The sequence below is a fragment of the Cebus imitator genome, unplaced genomic scaffold (assembly GCF_001604975.1).
Source record: "Cebus imitator isolate Cc_AM_T3 unplaced genomic scaffold, Cebus_imitator-1.0 Scaffold34, whole genome shotgun sequence".
Lineage (NCBI taxonomy): Eukaryota > Metazoa > Chordata > Mammalia > Primates > Cebidae > Cebus > Cebus imitator.
The window spans coordinates 9903262-9924150 of record NW_016107349.1 but is presented as its reverse complement, the minus strand read 5'-3'; the positions used below and the strand labels follow the sequence as shown (position 1 = coordinate 9924150).

General features: G+C 41.8%; 1 protein-coding gene across 2 annotated transcripts in view; it reads right to left on the bottom strand.

Moving 5' to 3' along the window:
- KCNK13 (potassium two pore domain channel subfamily K member 13) overlaps positions 1-20889 on the bottom strand; it is a 117142-nt gene that overhangs the window by 84215 nt on the left and 12038 nt on the right. The gene's annotated exons all lie outside the window — the stretch shown is intronic.

Below are 20889 nucleotides of genomic sequence, written 5' to 3'. Positions count from 1 at the left end.
TTTTTTTGAGACAGGGTCTCACTCTGTCACCCAGGCTGGAGTGCAGTGGCACAATCATGGCTCACTGCAGCCTCGATCTTCTGGGCTCAAGCAAACCTCCCACTTCAGTCTCCTGAGTAGCTGGGACTACAGGCATGCACTATCATACCCAGCTAATTTTTTATTTTTTGCAGAGATAGGGGTCTCGTTATGTTGTCCAGGCTGGTCTCAAACTCCTCCCGCCTCGGCCTCCCAAAGTGTTGGGATTACAGGCATGAGCTATCAACCCTGGCCTTGTGATGCTTCTTTAAAAGCAGAGAAATGAAAACACTCAATTCTGAAAAGCTAGTCTTCTGTATCTTTTGATCCCACCCATCCTCTTAATCACTAGAGGGTTTTCCTGCTCCTCCAAAATGCTCCCTTTGACCTCTGTTCTCCATGTTCACTTATCTCTTGTCTGCAAGCCTCAGTATTGTTCCTTCTTTTTAACTGTGACCTTACTGCATCTGTGTTTAATAAACTACATTTACCCCATGGCAAACCCTCTTCTCCTTTCATTCAGTATCAATTATTAGAAAGAAAAACCTGCATGGAAGAATGCGGTTTAGCAGTGGGTTTCTCTCTCCCTCCCAAACAACATGGAATTGTTCACAGAAGAGTCACTTAAAATGTCTTGCCAGGTTAATGTTTGCAAAGAGTATCTTTAAAAATGGAGCCCCCTTTCCCAAAAATGAAATTGATAATTCATAAACAACAGCATTCTTGCCAACGTTTAGATAAATACATAATAATGCAATTCTTAACATAACGACCACTGCTTTTCGGATGGTCTTCTCCTCCCCTGGCAGCACTGGTAACTCCAGGACTCTCCCCACAGGCTCTGTTTCAAACCTCACATTCCTGAATCATCTGCAGGAGCACTCTAACCCACCGAAAAGAGGGTACTGGAATGTCTTATACCCTCCATGCATCAGTGTCTGCATGGAACTCATAAATGATGAGGCATCTGGCATGTCCAGTGTTCTGCATTCCAGGTTTAAGAGCAGTCTTTCTCCCAGAAACAGACATTTGGGCGTTATCCAAAATCAACATGGACGGTATCCAACAAGACCTTAGAGATGCTATTTTTCTTTGACTGTGCTGCGTCAACTGCTTACTGTATAGGACTTGATACATTTTTAATGACTATGCTGAGTTTCCTCTGAACTTGTCACTTTTCACCATTTCCAGTTAGTGGGTCTTAATTTCCCATAGGAAAACCTTTAGCCAGCCACAGAGTTCATTCTTTACCAGTTCCATCCTCATTAATTAAATATCCTAAGTGGAAAAGCTCTTGTGCCTACTGATTTGGGACATCCAGAGGGAAATCAACAAGAATGGAATAAAATCTCCATGTACCCTATCAGGAAAACCACGACTGCCCCATGATCAAACTGGAAGCAATTAAAAAATACATATCATGTGGGGCCATCTAACTCTTTCTTGAGTTTCTGATTAAAAATCTAGGTGATAAGATCACTTGGTTCTTACATCTCAGAGACAAGGGGAATCTCAGCACTTAAGCCAAGGGACAGGAAGAGATCAAACACAGAGATGAATGGCAGATGACATTCACCTAGGTGGGTGGGACCAAAGTAAGCACAGAGCTCCCCATATTAGTCTGTTTTCATGGTGCCGATAAAGACATATTTGAGACTGGGAAAAAAAAAGAGGTTTAATAGACTTACAGTTCCACATGGCTGGGGAGGCCTCACAATCATGGAAGAAGGCAAGGAGAAGCAAGTCACACCTTACATGGATAGAGGCAGGCAAAGAGAGCTTGTGCAGGGAAACTCCTGTTTTTAAAACGATCAGGTCTCATGAGACTCATTCACTATCAGAAAAACAGCATGGAAAAACCCACCCCCGTGATTCAATTACCTCCCACTGGGTTCCTCCCATGACACATGGGAATTGTGGGAGTTACAATTCAAGATGAGATTTGAGTGAGGACACAGAGTCAAACCATACCATTCTGCCCTGGCCCCTCCCAAACGTCATGTCCTCACATTTCAAAACCAATCATGCCTTCCCAACAGTCCCCCCAAATCTTAACTCATTTCAGCATTAACTCAAAAGTCCACAGTCCAGTGTCTCATCTGAGACAAGGCAAGTCCCTTCTGCCTATAAGCCTGTAAAATCCAAAGCAAGTTAGTTCTTCCTAAATACAGTGTGGGTTGAGGCATGCGTATACCCACTCTAAATGGGAGAAATTGGCCAAAACAAAGGGGCTACAAGCCCCATGCAAGTCTGACATCCTGCAGGGCAATCAAATCTTAGATAGAGCTCCAAAATGATCTCCTGTGACTCCAGGTCTCGCATCCAGGTCATGCTGATGCAAGAGGTGAGTTCCCATGGTCTTGGGAAGCTCCGCCTCTGTGGCTTTGCAGGACACAGCCTCCTTCCTGGCTACTTTCATGGATGGTATTGAGTGTCTGTGACTTTTCCAGGCAGATGGTGCAAGCTGTCAGTGGATTGACCATTCTGGGGTCTGGAGGACAGTGGCTCTCTTCTCACAGCTCCATTAGGTGGTGCCCGAATAGGGACTCTGTGTGGGGGCTCCAACCCCACATTTCCCTTCTGTATTGCCCTATGAGAGGTTCTCCATGAGAGCCTTTCCCTTATAGCAAACTTCTGCCTCAACATCCAGGCATTTCCATACATCCTCTGAAATCTAGGCAGAGGTTCCCAAACTTCAATTCTTGACCTCTGTGCCCTTGAAGTCTCAACACCACATGGAAACTGCCAAGGCTTGAGGCTTGTACCTTCTGAAGCCACGGCCTGAGCTGTACCTTGGCCCCTTTTAGTCACGGCTGGATTGGCTGGGAAGCAGAGCAACAAATCTCTAGACTGCACACAGCACAGGGACCTTGGGCCTGGCCCATAAAACCACTATTTTTCTAGGCCTCAAGGCCTGTGATGGGAGGGGCTGCTGTAATACCTCTGACATGCCCTGGAGACATTTTCCCCATTGTCTTGGGGATTAACATCAAGCTCCTCTCTGCAGTCAGCTTGAATTTCTCCTCAAAAGATGGGATTTTCTTTTCTATAAAATTGTCAGGCTGCAAATTTTCCAAGCTTTTATGCTCTGTTTCCCTTATAAAACTGAATGCCTTTAACAGCACCTAAGTCAACTCCTGAATGCCTTGCTGCTTAGAGATTTCTTCGGCCAAATACCCTAAATAGTCTCTTTCAAGTTCAAAGTTCTGCAAATCTCTAGGGCAGGGGAAAAGTGCCTTAAGTCTCTTTGCCAAAACATAACAAGAGTCACCTTTGCTCCAGTTCCCAACAAGTCCCTTATCTCCATCTGAGACCACCTCGGCCTGGACCTTATTGTTCATATCACTGTCAGCATTTTTGCCAAAGCCGTTTAACAAGTCTCTAAGAAGTTCCAAACTTTCCCACATTTTCCTGTCTTTTTCTGATCCCTCCAAACTGTTCTAAACTTTGCCTGTTACCCAGTTTCAAGGTTGTTTCCACATTTTCAAGTATCTTTTCAGCAATGCCCCACTCTACTGGTACCAATTTACTCTATTAATCTGTTTTCACACTGCTGATAAACACATACCCAAGACTGGGAAGAAAAAGAGGCTTAAGGACTTACAGTTCCACATAGGTGAAGAAGCCTTACAATCATGGCAGAAGGCAAGGAGGAGCAAGTCACATCTTACATGGATAGAAGCAGGCAAAGAGAACGTGTGCAGGGAAACTCCTGTGTTTAAAACCATCAGATCTCATAAGACTCATTCTCTATCATGAGAATAGCACTGGAAAGACTCAACCCCATAATTAAATCACCTCCCACCAGATTCCTCCCATGATGCTTGAGAATTGTGGGAGTTACAATTAAAGATAAGATTTGGGCAGGGACACAACCAAAGCATATCACTCCTCAGAGGAATCATCCTATCTCCTCTTCAGCGAATGGCTGGCATGGAGGAACGTGGGCCTGACACTGCCAAATTTTCCATTTTCCCAAAAGAAATCAGGAATCTAGATTTTGACTAGGAAATCTGACATTTAATGGGGCTGGGCATGGTGGCTCATGGCTGTAATCCCAGCACCTCAGGAGGCCAAGGCAGGCGGATCACGAGGTCAAGAGATCGACAACATCCTGGCCAACCTGGTGAAACTAAAAATACAAAAATTAGCTGGGTGTGGTGGCACGTGCCTCTAGTCCCAGCTACTTGGGAGGCTGAGGCAGGAGAATCCCTTGAACCCTGGAGGCAGAGGTTGCAGTGAGCCGAGATCGTGCCACTGCACTCCAGCCTGGAGACAGAGCAAAACCCTTTCTCAAAAAAAAAAAAAAAGTTGACAATGAATTCAGATTTTCTCAAGCACTCCGAGGTTCACAGCAGTGAGCTGGAGCTGGCTGGGAAAGGCGCCTGAGAGCTGACTACGCACATCTCTTCTCCATTCTGCCTTCTGCCTTCAGCGACTTCACTTCTGTGGCTTGAAATCAGTCAGTGTGGGAATATTTACACCACAGAAATAGGCAAATGCTATGAATCAGACCTTTCTTTCCTTTTTTTTTTTTTTTTAAGCTTTTTGTTAAACATCTACCAACTCATCAACATCTGTGGACCTAATAAAGCATGTTGCCTTTGGTCCAAGGCCAATGACAATTTCTAATTTAAACTTAAGCAAGAAGACAGCATAGGCAACATGGTGAAACCACATCTCTACTAAAAATACAAAAATTAGCCAGGCATGGTGGCACATGCCTGTAATCCCAGTTATTCAGGAGGCTGAGGTGAAAATCACTTGAACCCAGGAGGTGGAGATTGCAGTGAGCCAAGATTCCACCACTGCACTCCAGCCTGGGTGATAGAGTAAGACTCTGTCTCAAAAAATTAAAAAATAAAAATAAATAAACTTAAGCAAGAAGTAGTGTTAAATCACCATGAAGCAATATTATATATTCAGAAATCGGCATTTACAGCCAAGTATTCATGGCATGCTGAAACCGCAGGGTATATGGTGGGCTAAGAGCCAGAAGGACATCATTGCTAGCTGAGAAGGACATCATAACTAACTGAGAAGGCAGAGACAAGGAAGCAGGGTGGGAATTTTGAACAAAGTCCCCTACACCATACAAAGGGTACTCTATAAATAGGACATTTCCATATGCTCCCGTCTTCCCCCACTGCTCTAAGGGACTATGGTAAATTATGCTGCTAATCATGACCCTCAGCACCTGGCAACATCCTGAAACAGCTTCTGAATCATCACAAAGAGCTGAGATTACGCATAGTGATTGAGCAATGATGTGTTTCAAGTCTCTTTTTGAAACAACCACAAGTGGATGAATGCCCTATCATGAGAAAGAGGGATGGAGGCAGTGGCAGGTTCCCTTTTTCACTTCAAAACCAGCCTAACTTTGGTCTGGTTCTCAATTCCTGTTTTCTGCTACGTGGAGCCTTCAGCAGTCTGGGGAAGTATATTGGTCCCTTCTTAGAATAATTTATTTTTAATGAATGAAATAAAATACATAAAATTACAAAAGCAGCTGTATTAAAACACAGTTACTAAACAATGAAACAAACGTGTGACACATTAAATGTGCTTTATTATTAAATCATGAAATAACAGCCTGGCGAGGTGGCTCACGGCTGTCATCCCAGCGCTTTGGGAGGCCGAGGCAGGCAGATTGCTTGAGTGCAGGAGTTTGAAACCAGCCTGGGCAACATAGTGAGACCTCATCTCAAGTTAAAAAATATCTATGTATTTATATACAGATATGTTTATAAAATGAAATAACAAGATTAGGGCTAATAACCACCATTATTTGAAGGTAGTGGTCACGGTGAAGGATAAGGGATCTGCCGTGACTGTCAAGTAGAGAGAGCGGATGTGTGATTTCACTGGTGCCAAAGCTACAAGCCCTGCTCATCCTGTGTCAGGATTCATTCATCATTCATCATGGGAGGACATGCTCAAGGTTAGTCAGTCAGGGGTTAGTTAGGCGCTAGTAATATAAAGATGATGCCGTCCACAGTTACAGATGCTCTGAATTCTACCCATGGGCCCAGCTTAAGAACTCCTGTAGTCAGGTTGGGCAATAGTAAGAACTCAATACATTCTGACTGAACCCAACTGAACTTTACATTTGATACGGGATGAGTGCTTGGCGTGGTTTTAAGGAGATAAGAAGGGAGGAAAGACACCGTTCAAACCTAGCATGGGACACCCAGACATCTTCCTTAGTATACAACCTGGCAGCCCCATGCCTTCAGAACAATAGCCTGCAACATATATTCATCAGTAACATCAAATAAAACACAAAAACATCCACTGATGGCAAAAAGAAATACTGAACCAGATATAGACCAATGGAACAGAACAGAGTCCTCGGAAGTAACACCACACACCTACAACCATCTGATCTTTGACAAACCTGACAAAAACAAGCAATGGGGAAAAGATTCCCTGTTTAATAAATGGTGTTGGGAAAACTGGCTAACCATGTGCAGAAAGCTAACCATGTGCAGAAAGCTGAAACTGGATCTCTTCCTTACACCTTATATTAAAATTAACTCCAGATGGATTAAGATTTAAATATAAAGATCTAACACCATAAAAACCCTAAAAGAAAACATAGGCAATACCACTCGGGACATAGGCATAGGCAAAGACTTCATATCTAAAACACCAAAGGCAATGGCAACAAAAGCCAAAATAGAACTTCTGCACAGCAAAAGAAACAATCATTAGAGTGAACCGGCAACAAACAGAATGGGAAAATTTTTGCAAGCTACCCATCTGACAAAGGGCTAATATCCAGAATCTACAAAGAACTAAAATAAATTTACAAGAAAAAACAACCCCATCAAAAAGTGGGCAAAGGATATGAAGAGACACTTTTCAAAAGTAGACATTTATGCAGTCAACAAACATATGAAAAAATGCTAGTCATTAGAGAAATGCAAATCAAAACCACACTGAGATACCATCTCACACCAGTTAGAATGGCAATCATTAAAAAATCTGGAGACAACAGATGCTGGAGAGAATGTGGAGAAATAGGAACACTTTTACACTGTTGGTGGGAGTGTAAATTAGTTCAACCATTGTGGAAGACAGTGTGGTGATTCCTCAAGGATCTAGAAATAGAAATACAATTTGACCCAGCAATCCCATTACTGGGTATATACCCAAAGGTTTATAAATCGTTCTATTATAAAGACACATGCACATGTATGTTCATTGCGGCATTGTTTACAATAGCAAAGACTTGGAACCAGCCCAAATGTCCATCAAGGATAGACTGGATAAAGAAAATGTGGCACATATACACCATGGAATACTATGCAACCATAAAAAAGGATGAGTTCATGTTCTTCGCAGGGACATGGATGAATCCAGAAACCATCATTCTCGGCAAACTGACACAAGAACAGAAAATCAAACACCGCATTGTCTCACTCATAAGTGGGTGTTGAACAATGAGAACACATGGACAAAGGGAGGGGAATATCACACACTGGGGCCTGTTCGGGGGTGGAGGGCTAGGGGAGCAATAGCAGGGGGTAGGGAGGTTGGAGAGGGATAACATTAGGATAAATACCTAATGTAGGTGATGAGGGGATGGAGGCAGCAAACGACCATGGCAAGTGTATACCTATGTTACAATCCTGCAAGATTGTTACCTATGTAACAATCCGGCCTATGTACCCCGGAACTTAGAATATAATTAAAAAAAAAAAAAAAAATACAAAAAACGATGCGTTCATTTCCTTTGTAGGGCCATGGATGAATCTGGAAACCATCATTCTCAGCAAACTGACACAAGAACAGAAAATCAAAAAGAAATACTGAACTGGGGCCATAAGTTTTATTTCAGTTTTCACTAGAATTTTGACCATCTTGGAGGCTACCCACCACTTCTCCCAATTTAAATCATGGCTGAACAAAGTCTCAATCAAATTTTACCACCTACTAGCTGTGTGACTTTGGGCAAGCTATGTAACTTCTGTGCTTCAGTTTTCTCACCTATAGAATGGGGGAAAATAATAACAAATGTGTGACACATTAAATGTGCTTTATTATTAAACATGAAATAAGAGCCTGGGCAAGGTGTTTGAGACCAGCCTGGGCAACACAGTGAGACCTCATCTCAATTTAAAATATACAAATACATACATATATATATATATATATATATATATATATATAATGAAATAACAACCTCACAGGATGAAAGCTTATGCAGAGCTCTTAGTGTAGTATCACATGACAGAAAAAATATAGTATGCGTTAGCTGTGAGAATAAGGCTCTTGCAAATTAACTAACAATATTTAAATTTAAAAATTCTCCAAAACTTGGCAATACCTATACATATTTAAAATTTAAATATTACAATGAAAATATGGTTTATAAAGCAGTTGCGCAAGAAAATAATTAGGAACAACCTAATTATGTCTTACAATAGGAGGAATGGTTAAATTAATGAACATCCATACCATGCTTATGTACCCTGGGCAACCTCAGAAAGATACAAGAAGTATGAATGAACATGTCCCAACTAATTCCACAGATCTATAGTATTATCTTGATATCAAAACAAGACAAAGGGCACAAAAAAAGAAAAAAGGTAGGTGAATATACATATATATACACATATACATATATACACATACATATATACATACATATGTGTGTACATTAAAATATTGTTTAATGTGTGTGTGTATATACACTTATATATACACATACATATATGCATACCTACATATGCATATATGTATGTGTATACACACACACACACACACACACACACACACACACACACACACAATTTTTTTTCCAGACAGTCTCACTCTGTCACCCAGGCTGGAGTGCAATGGTGCAATCTCCACTCACGGCAACCTCTGCCTTCCGGGTTCCAGTGATTCTTCTGCCTCAGCCTCCTGAGTAGCTGGGAGTATAGGCACATGCCACCAAGCCTGGTTCATTTTTGTATTTTTACTAGAGATGGTGTTTTGCCGTGTGGGCCAGGTTGGTCTCGAACTCCTAACCTCAGGTGATCCACCCACCTTGGCCTCCCAAAGTCTAGGATAACAGGAGTAAGCCATCGTGCCTGGCCTATTTTTTTTTTGAACGCTGACGCAATCCTAAACAAATCCTAAACAAACAAACAAAAACAAACCAAATACAGCAACATATTAAAATATTATACACCATAATCACGTAGGATTTATCCCAGAAGTCTGAGATTGATTTAATATCTAAAAATCAGGCTGGGCACAGTGGTTCACACCTGTAATCCCAGCACTTTGGGAGGCTGAGGTAGGTGGATCACCTGAGGCCAGGGGTTCAAGACCAGCCTGCCCAACATGGCGAAACCCCGTCTTTACTAAAAATAGAAAAAATGAGCTGGGTGTGGTACCACATGCCTGTAATCCTGGCTACTCTGGAGGCTGAGGAAAAAGAATCACCTGAACCTGGGAGGCAGGAAGTTGCAGTGAGCCAAGATGGCACCACTGCACTCCAGCCTGGGATACACAGTGAAACTCCATCTCAAAATAAATAAGTAAATAAAAATCAATTAATGCAAAACATTATATCAATAGTATACAAAAATAAAACCACATGATCACCTCAATAGATGCGGAAAAAGAATTTGGCAAAAATCTACAGCTCTTTGTGATGAAAACATTCAACAAACTAGAAACAGAAGGGATCTTTCTTGACCTGATAAAGGCCATCTACAAAACTAATTTCATACTCGATAGTGAAAGTCTGAAACTTTCCTCAAGATCCGGAATAAGATAAGGAGGTCCACTCTTATAATCTCTTTTCAACATTGCAGTGGAGGTTCTAGTCAAGCATGAAATAAAGGAAATAAAAGAAATCCAGATTGGAAAGAAAGAATTAAAACTATCTCTATTCATAGATGACATATTCATATATGTAGAAACTCCTAAGGAATTGACTGAAAATTATTAGCACTAATACAGTAGCGTAGCAAGGCCACAGGATACAAGACCAACATGCAAAAATTAATTCCATTTCTACACACTTGCAATAAACAATTCAAAATAAAATTAAGAAAACCATTTCATTTGCAATAACACTAAAATAATTACTTAAGAAATTTTTTTAAAAGTCCAAAACTTATGCTCCAAAAAACTATAAAATATTGTTTAAAGAAGTTAAAGAATCAAAATAAATGGAAAGACATCCCATGTTCATAGACTGGAACACTTAATATTGTTAAGATGGCAAAATTCCCCAAATTGATTCAATGCAAGTCTTCTTTGTAGTAATTGATAAACTGATGTTAAAAGTCACATAAAGTTCAAGGGACTCAGAATAGCCAAAACAATCTTGAGGGAAAACAACAACATTGGAGGACTCACACTTCCTGATTTCAAAATTTACTACAAAGCCACAGTAATCAAGGTACTGGAATAAGGATAGACAGGTCAATGAAGTAGAATTGAGAGTCCAGAAATCAATTTCATGTTTATGGCTAATTGACTTTTGTCAAGTGTGCTAAAGAATAGTCTTTACGACAAATGATCCTGGAACAATTGGATATTTATATGCAAAAGAATTAAGTTGGATCCTGTCTTAGTCCATTCTACGGTGTTATAACAAGATACTACAGACTGGGTAATTTGCAAAGAACAAAAATTGATTCCTTAGAATTTCGAGGCTTGGAAGTCTAAGATCAAGACACTGACAGCTTGAAAGGGCCTTCTTGCTTTTTGTCACACGAGGGAATACATCACATCGTGGAAGGGCAAGGAGAGAAAGAAGGAGGGAAAACGTGCCCTTTTATAACACAATTAATCCCATCCATGTGGACAGAGCCCTCATCACCTAACCACCTCTTTTTTTTTTTTTTTGAGACAGCGTTTCGCTCTTGTTACCCATGCTGGAGTGCAATGGCACTATCTCGGCTCACTGCAACCTCCGCCTCCTGGGTTCAAGCAATTCTCCTGCCTCAGCCTCCTGAGTAGCTGGGACTACAGGTGTGTGCCACCATGTCCAGCTAATTTTTGTATTTTTAGTAGAGATGGGGTTTCACCATGTTGACCAGGATGGTCTTGATCTCTTGACCTGGTGACCCACCCGCCTCGGCCTCCCAAAGTGCTGGGATTATAGGCGTGAGCCACCGTGCCTGGCCCACCTAATCGCCTCTTAAAGATGCCACTTCTTTATGTTGTTACAATGGCAATTAAATTTCCATGTGAGTTTTGGAAGAAACAAACACTGAAACCACAGCAGACTCATATTTCACACCATGTACAAACATTAACTCAAAATGGATCAATAACCTGAATGTAAGAGCAAAACCATAAAACTCTTAGAAGAAAACATAAGCATAAATCTTTATGATCTTGGATTAGGTAATGGTTTCTTATAATACGACACTAAAAGCATAAGCAACAAAAGAGAAAATAGAACTTTATCCAATAAATTGGACTTCATCAACATTTAATACTTTGGTGCTTCAATGAATATCAAAAAGATAGTGAAAAGACAACCCACAGGAGGGGGGAAATATTGGCAAATCATATATCTGTTAATGGACCTGAATCTAGAATATATAAAGCGCTTTCATAAATCAGTAATAAAAGGACAAATAACCCAATTAAAAGATGGGCAAAGAATCTGAACAGACCTTTCTTTTAAGATAGTATACAAATGGCCAGTAAACACACAAAAAGATGCTCAATATCATTTGTCATTAGAGAAATGCAAATCAAAGCCACAATATGATACTATTTCACATCCAAGGAGAGATAGTAAAAGTGTTGGAGAGGGTGTAGAGAAATTGGAACACTTGTACACTGTTAGTGGGCTTCTAAAATGTGATAGCCATTTTGGAAGTTAATACATGCTACAACATAGCTCATTAGAAAACATGCTAAGTGAAAAAAGTCACAAAAGACCACACGTTGTATGATTCCATTTATATGAAATGTCCAAAAAAGGCAGATTTATAGGAGCAGAAAGTAGATTAGTGGATTGCCTAAGGCTGGAGGGGATAGAGAGTGTCTTAGTTCATTTCGTTTTGCTATAACACAATACCTGAGACCAGGTAATTAATAAAGAAAAGAGGGGGCCAGGCATGGTGGCTCATGCCTATAATCCCAGCACTTTGGGAGGCAGACACAGGCAGATCGTCTAAGGTCAGGAGTTTGAGACCAGCCTGGCCAATATGACAAAATTCTCTCTATCAAAAAAAAAAAAAAAATTAGCTGGGCATGGTGGCACATGTCTATAGCGCTAGCTTCTGGGGAGGCTGAGACAGGAAAATCACTTAAACTCAAGAAGTAGAGGTTGCAGTGAGCTGAGATCATGCCACTGCACTCCAGCCTGGACAACAAAGCAAGACTCTGTCTCAGAAAAGAAAACAGGTTTTACAGGCTGGGAAGTTCAAGATTGAGCAACTGATTCTAGTGGCTTCTGGTGAGAGCTTCACACTGCATCAAAATATGGTGGAGAAATGGAAAGGGAACCAGGAAAATATGAGAGGCAACCTCTCTTTACAACAATCCACTCTCACTGGAAGGAAACCATTCCTGAGAGAACTAACCCAGTCTAGAGAGAAAGACATTAATCCATCTTAACGACCTAATCATCCCTTCAAGGCGCCTCCCCACCCAACACTGCGGCACTGGGACCAAGCTCAACAGGCGTTATAGTGGAGACGAACCATATTAAACCATAACGGGGAAAACGCTAAAGGGTATGAGGTTTTTTTTGTTTGGAACTTGAAATGTCCTAAAATTGATGGTGGTGATGGCTGAAAAACTCTCTAAATATACTAAAAAAACCACTGAATTGTACACTTTAAATAGATGAATTTTATGGTATGTGAATTATACATTGATAAAGCTATTTAAAAAGAGCCATCAGTAGGTATAAACAATGAATTTGTAAAAAAATACATGAAGAAGTACATATATGTGTGAAGGAACTCATGCTTGGACTTACGTGTTTGTAGATGAAAAAACAATTCTGGAAGGATCCACGGCCAGCTCTTCGAGTTGGTTATTTCTGGAGAGGATGGAGGAGCAAAGGGAGGCTGGTTTTTTACTTTCAATACTTTAAAATGATTTGAAAATGCATCCAAATGCCTAAATATTAAGGATTTTTTAATGGAAAATGTATTTTTAAAAAGAAAAACCCACCCTTGCAGTTAATAATTGAAATTAAAGTTTGGGGAGAGAGGACCACACACTCAAAATCTTGTGTTTCAAAATTTTGCATAGAACTTCTCAACTAATGAAAATCACTAACATATTTTCACTTTCTGAAACCTGGGCTTGGCTTATTCCTCTCTTTGGTCTTTAAGCCTGAAAGGTTTGCTGGAAAAAACAGAACCAAAAACTCTTTCTTCTGGCAGATTCTCGTCCTTGTGTTTCCTTTAGGGCAGTCATTCTCCCCCAGGGGGCATGTGGAGAGAGTTTTGGTTGAAACAAGTAGGGGCACACTACAACAGTGTCAGGGATGGTGCTAAACACCCAGCGATGCACAGCACTGCCCCACCACAGAGGATGCTCTGGTCCAAAATGCCAGCTGTGTTGAAGTGGAGAAACCTGGCTCCAGGGTCACAGATTGTTTTAAAGGAAATGGACATGGGCGGGTTAGTTACTCAGGGTTTCTCTTAGCCCTAGGGAATCCAAAACAGGTGATCCCAGGCAGTCTGGGTGAGGAGTATCCTAATGGGAAACCCTGGGGCTGAGGATAGGAAGAAAGAGAAAAAACAATGATGAGTTTTATTACTGTTGTTGTTGTAAGAGGATGATGGCTGCAAACATCAAAGCAAGTCTGAAAACCTGTTGTTCCTGATCCCACCCTCCTAACAAATTACCAACAAAACATTTGTTTGACATCTGGAGCCTCCAGTCCTAACGTCTCTCCTGAGCTTCAGACTCTTTTTTCCCCAGTGGTTGGTTTGTTTGTTTGTTTGTTTATTTGTTTGAAATGGAGTCTCACTCTGTTGACCAGGCTGGAGTGCAATGGTGCAATTGCAGCTCACTGCAACCTCCATCTCCAGGGTTCAAGCAATTCTCCTGCCTCAGCCACCCAAGTAGCTGGGATGACAGGCACCCGCCACCATGCCAGTCTAATTTTTTTTTTTTTTTTGTATTTTAATAGAAATGTGTTTTCACCATTTTGGCCAGGCTGGTCTTGAACTCCTGACCTCAGGCGATCCTCCCTCCTCAGCTTCCCAAAGTGCTGAGATTACAGGTCTGAGCCACCACACCTGGCCTCCAGTTGTTTATGGATCGTCTCCATTCCAAGGTCCCAAAGGCTCCTTAAATTCAATACCGTCAAAACTCGCGATCCCTCAAGCCATGCTCACTTTGGTATCCCGTTTTGACAACCGGAGCATTGTCTGGCAAGTGACCCTCACTAGTGTGTCCACGAACAACCCTTCCTCCTCTCGCTCATCTACGAAGAGTCTTCTGCTTTGAGACCTGTTTCCTTCTCTACCTTCCATTGTAGACCTGTTTCCTTCTCTACCTTCCATTCTCTACCTTTCCTTCTCTACCTCCCAACACACCCGCTCCCTGCTCACACCAGAGGTGGACGTTGACCTTGATCTCACTCGTTAAGAGTTTGTCATGAAAACGTGACCTACGTAGGGCTTGCAGAGCTCTTCTCAGGGGCTTCAGGAGCCAGGATCTTTTTCTTTCTGAGTTCCCGGGTACTGTTTTCTGACACATTACTGGCTGGAATAAAGACTTTATTTCTTAGCCATTCTTGCAGCCATGTGACAAAGTTCAGATCAATGAAATATAAGGGGAAGTAACTGGAATTTCTGAGAAGTCCTTTACACACTGTGCCCCATCCAGATTCCTCTAAGCCCCTCCAGCCTTGTGAGGCCAGCTCCCAGCTGCTGCAGGCTCTGCCGCTAATGGCTTACACCTGTGACTGCACACAGCCAAGACCTGGTGGTGTAGGCCCATCTACCCCCACCAACCGTAGCCAATGGTTGGCTCGTGTGGGAGTATAAAAACCCAGTTCTGGCCTGGCAAGGTGGCTCATGTGCTTTGGGAAGCCGAGGTGGGCAGATCATGAGGTCAGGAGTTCGAGACCAGCTGGCCAACATGGTGAAACCCCGTCTCTACTAAAAATACAAAAATTAGCCAGGTGTGGTGTTGGGCGCCTGTAATCCCAGAGGCTGAGGAAGGAAAATCTCTAGAACCAGAGAGGCAGAGGTTGCAGTGAGCCGAAACCCAGGCATTGCACTCCAGCCTGGGTGACAGAGTAAGACTCTATCTCAAAAATAAATAAACAAATAAACTCAGTTCCTTTGCCCCAAGGAGGGCCAAATTCTAAGGTGTAATTTATGCTCCATAAAATAACCGTGTTTGGCTTTTCCCATTTCTCATCAATCTCCTCACATTCCTACTAGTTTTTTCTGGGAGCACTTCCTTGATAAATCATTTCCTACCAAATCCTTAGCCCAGAGTCTGTTTTCTTAGAGAAACTGACCAAAGACAGTGCCTCAAAAGGAAAGGGACACCCCCTCCATCTCCCTTTCCTCCATCCTACTACCTATCATGTGGATGTGACAGCCAGCATGCCAGCAGCCACGTTGAACCTGAGAATAGGGCTACACCGCCGAGCTGAAGACGCCTGGCTCCCAGTTGATTCTGTGCAGCCCCCACAGCAACCCTGAAATGCCTCCATGCAGCACGTGCAGGGCAGACCTATAAGACGGAGTAAAACCTTGTGTGCTCTCCCTACTTTTCAGGGCTTTGTAACATTGAAGACCAACAAAATTCCCAAGCAACATGCTTCCTTAACAGCTGTGAGGACTCGGGAAAGTTACCAACTCTTTTTGGCCTTGCTTTCTGTAACTCCTAGGACTGTTGAGAGAACCAGCAGGTCATCACCTCTTCCCAAACAGCGCCCCCCACTGCCCTTTCCTCCAGGAAAAATTTTCTTACTTAATTGAAAAAGGAGTGATGATTGTTACTTCATCAGCTTTGGGAGCTCAGTCTTCCTCCGTCAGCCTGTGAAATCGACTCAGCCTTTGCTGAGTACTTAGCACAACTTCATGCCTGTGTGTTCAAAACATGCCTTTTATACATTTCTTTTTCTTTTCTTTTCTTTTGAGATGAAGTCTTGCTCTGTCACCCAGGCTAGAGTGCAGTGGCATGACCTTGGCCCACTGAAACCTCCACCTCCTGTGTTTAAGTGATTCTCCTGCCTCAGGCTCCTGAGTATCTGGGATTACAGGTGTGCACCACCATGCCCGGCTAATTTTTGTATTTTTAGTGGAGATGGGGTTTTGCCTTGCTGGCCAGGCTGGTCTCGAACTCCTGACCTTAGGTGATCCACCTATCTAGGCCTCCCAAAGTGCTGGGATTACAGGCTTGAGCCACGGTGCCCAGCCCTTTTATACATTTTTTTATACAGCTGCTGTTACACAGTCTGTTAAAGAAACTCAGTCCTCTCAAAATATGGTAGGTTGAGAAAAAGCATAGCATGTCTCTATTCCAAATATCAAATATGTAACATCTGGAGCCAAAAGGATCAGCAGCTATAAGGAATAAGACAGGCCTTACTAAGGAAAATTATAAATGTAGCCTAAGTTCAGTTTTTAGATTTCGGGCCCTAAAGAAAGGTTTCATGATTCTGTTGTGAATGGGAGTGGCTTATACTAAACAGGCAGAGAATGAAAAGGGGAGGAGCCCCACAAGTGAGCAGGATTTAATGAAGGAAATCCATGTTCAGAGAGAAGAGAGAGAGAACAATAAGGAACTATCATCACATGATAATAAAATGATGGCAGCAGGAGAATAGCAAGAGGAGCTCCAGGCCAGTGCCTGACACACAGCAGGCTGCTGAAATCACATCTGCTAAAAGCACTGTCAGCGGACGGCCATCAGACAAGGGAGAAAAGAGTCAGTGAGCTGGGAGATACATGGAGAATCAAACCCACAATATCAAAGCAAGCAAGGAGATGAAAACAAAGCAGAAGTACCTAGTAGACTTTAAACAGCATGAATACCCAACTTGAGAATAGTGTGACAAGATAAAAATGCAGGGATTTTCTGAACTATCATTAAGGAAGTATTTGAAGAAAAATTTCCAGGATTGGCCAGGCATGGTGGCTCACACCTGTAATCCCAGCACTTTGGGAGACCAAAGCAGGCAGATCACCTGAGGCCAGGAGTTCAAGATCAGCCTGGCCAACATGGTGAAACCCTGTCTCTACTAAAAATACAAAAAATTAGCCAGGCACAGTGGTGGGTGCCTGCAATCCCAGCTACTCAGGAGACTGAGGCAGGAGAATTGCTTAAACCCAGGAGGTGGAGGCTGCAGTGAGCCAAGATGGCGACACTGCACTTCAGCCTGGGCAACAAGAAAGAAACTTCGTCTCAAAAATAAATAAATAAATAAAATCCCAGGATTGGAAAACAATTGATCAAGGCATCAACTGCTCACAGAGTACTTTCCAAAATAATTCCAGAAAGATTCTCAGACAAGATTTTCTTTTTCCAGGAGGTGCACTGTTAGTTGCCTACACAATATTGTTGCTACACAATATTGACGTCCCTTCTGCCTCAATAAAGAAATCCTAGCTGCTCTGAGATAGCAATGAGCTTGCATGCAGATAGGGGGCTGGGGCACAGTCTGACATGGTTTGCACCAATGAGTTGTGGGAATTTTCCCAGAAAGTTCTTTTCAGCTGGCACATACTTTTGCCTCTTTCCTTCCCTCTTCCTGTCTTGATAGTGATTACAATTCCTGTCTTATGAGCAAAAGAGAGACAGAGCTACCATCTAAGCCTGGCAGAACAGAAAGACAAAGGTTCTGGGGCTATTATATCAGCCCTGGGCCACAGACCTCTGAATTTCTTAGTATGAGAAGCTGTATGAGAAAAATAAATTTCTACGTGTTTAAATCATTGGTATTGGGCTTTCCTATTTCATGCAGCCCAATACAACCTGCAGTCGATATGCTTGTCATTTTGAAGAAGCACTACTACTGGCAACAAAAAGGAACAGTGCTACCTTGAGACCTAAGTACCAAGAAAAGTGGCTGCCGAGTTACAGTAAGAAAAGCACCAGACAGAAAGCGCAGAAGAAACAGGTAACAAATGTGGTTATTTCCTCTTTCCTCCAACTCCACAAGTGTTAAATGGGGCACCATTTTCAGACCACATAGGAAAAGTCATTCTGTCAAAGGTTAATTATTTGGCCTTTACTTTTTGTCTGAAGGCACAAGCAAAGCTTGAGAATATCCAAGGAGGTTTAAGAGAATGCTCAACCAAAGCCTAAAGGTCCAGAGGCATGAGAAGAATGAAACTAGAAAGAAAGATGCGGAGATCAAAAAAGAGAAGTCCAGGCTGGGTGTGGTGGCTCAGGCCTGTAGTCCCAGCACTTTGGGAGGCCGAGGTGGGTAGATCACCTAACATCAGGAGTTCAAGACCAGCCTGGTCAACATGGGGAAACTCTGTCTCTACTAAAAAAAAAAAAAAAAAAAAAAAAAAATTAGCCAGGCATGGTGGTACGCACCTGTAATCCCAGCTACTCGGGAGGCTGAGGCAGGGGAATCACCTCTGGGAGGCTGAGGCAGGGGAATCACCTCTGGGAGGCAGAGGATGCAGTGAGCAGAGATTGTGCCACTGCACTCCAGCCTGGGCGACACAGCAAGAATCCATCTCAAAAAAATAATAATAATAAAAATAAGAAAGTGAAGTCCATAAACCACTAGAGAGGTTAAAGAGGCAATGGGCTCTCAGTTAAAAGATGTGATGATACAAGGTAGATTCCAAGACATAAAAATGTCATTTAAAAAAGCATTTCCAGAGAACAAGACACAACAAGGACTTGGGAGGCAAGAAGGTTGGAGGAAATGGGTTGAACCCCAAGCTGAAAGATTCGGTATCACCAAGAAACAGAGGTCTCAATTTTGTTTATAAACATAAAAAATAGTGTTAGAAATGATTTTTATCCTCAGATAGTTTAGATATGAATTCATTCTGATCCCATTTTAAATGACAAAAAGAACATATAAGCCATCATATTAAAAATATAGAATTGGAGTACAGGATGAAGGAGGAAAATACCAATGAAACCTAACATTAAGTGCATTAGTAGGCTGGCCGCGGTGGCTCACACCTGTAATCCCAGCACTTTGGGAGGCCGAAGTGGGAGAATCACGAAGTCAAAAGATTGAGACCATCCTGGCCAACATGGGGAAACCCCGTCTCTACTAACAATACAAAAATTAGCCAGGTGTGGTGGCACATGCCTGTGGTCCCAGCTACTCGGGAGGCTGAGGCAGAAGAATCGCTTGAACCCAGGAGGCGGAGGTTGCAGTGAGCCGATATCACGCCACTGCACTCCAGCCTGGCAACAGAGCAAGACTCCATCTCAAAAAAGAAAAAAAATTAAGTGCATTAGATTTCCCTACAAAGATAAAATAAAGGCCAGGCACGGTGGCTCACGCCTGTAATTCCAGCACTTTGGGAGGCCCAGGCAGGTGGATCACCAGAGGTCAGGAGTTCAAAACCAGCCTAGTCAACATTGGGAAACCCTGTCTCTACTAAAAACACAAAATTGGCCAGGCATGGTGGCGCATGCCTGTAATCCTATCTTCTCAGGAGGCTGAGGCAGGAGAATCGCTTGAATGCAGGAGGTAGAGGTTGCGTTGAGCTGTATCACACCATTGCACTCCAGCCTGGGCAACAAGAGTGAAACTCCATCTCAAAAAAAAAAAAAAAATAAAAAAAAAAAAAAAAAAAAAAAAAAAAAAAAAAAAAAAAAAAAAAAAAAAAAAAAAAAAAAAAAAAAAAAAAAAGATAAAATAAAATTTAAAAATATAAAATAAAATAAACAATAAAAATATAAAAATGTGTTAAGTGGTTAATTTAAAACAAAAATGACTAAAGATGACAACTAAAGAGACGTTCTAAAAGTCAGTAAGTATCTGCTAATATGATGCAGAACTTTAATCATTTCTCAGTTTTAAAATAGGTATTAGCATATAAAGCATTCAGAGGTAAATAAAGGCAATACTATTATAATAAAATAGTAATAAAAGTTATGAAAGTGATAAAAGCAATAGCACTGAATTGATATGCCCAAAACATACAATGAAATGTTATTTTGGGTGTATTTTCTGTTTGGAGTGTGGCTGTGGGTAACGTTTCCTCCAGGTCTAAAATTCAGAAACACAAGAGAAAAACCAGCTGAAATATATGCAGACCCCAGGATATATAGAAACAACAAATAAAAAGGAGAATTCTGCAAAATGCATGTTCTCAAATCATTATGTGATGATTTTAGAAATAAGTCAAAACATCATTGCATAGTCAACCTCACAAAACCTTTTTAAAAGCAATCATTTAAAATAACATTTGAGATGAGTTAAAGAGCTAAACAGAAAATGGATAAGAATCTTTATCTCAACCATGGAGGGGACCTGAATTTATAAAAAGCTATAGAAAAAGCCCTGCCAGTCAAAATGAGTGTATCTGGCTCTATAAAAATCTCTACATTTCAAAAAATTTAAGCCAATAAAAAAATGGCTGAATAGGATAAATATTTTAGACATCTATTTATATCAAGTTCTTCTACTCTGAAACAATCAATCAAATGTGTGTGTGTGTGTGTGTGTGTGTGTGTGTGTGTGTGCGTGTGTGTGTGTTCATGTATATAAACAATATAGATCAAAACTTGAGCCCAGGCACAGTGGCTCATGCCTGTAATCTCAGCACTTTGGGGGGCCGAGGTAGGTGGATCACCTGAGGTCAGGAGTTCAAGACCAGCCTGGCCAATATAGTGAAACCCTGTCTCTACTAAAAATACAAAAACTAGCCAGGCGTGGTGGCATGCACCTGCAGTCCCAGCTACTCGGGAGGCTGAGGCAGAAGAATAACTTGA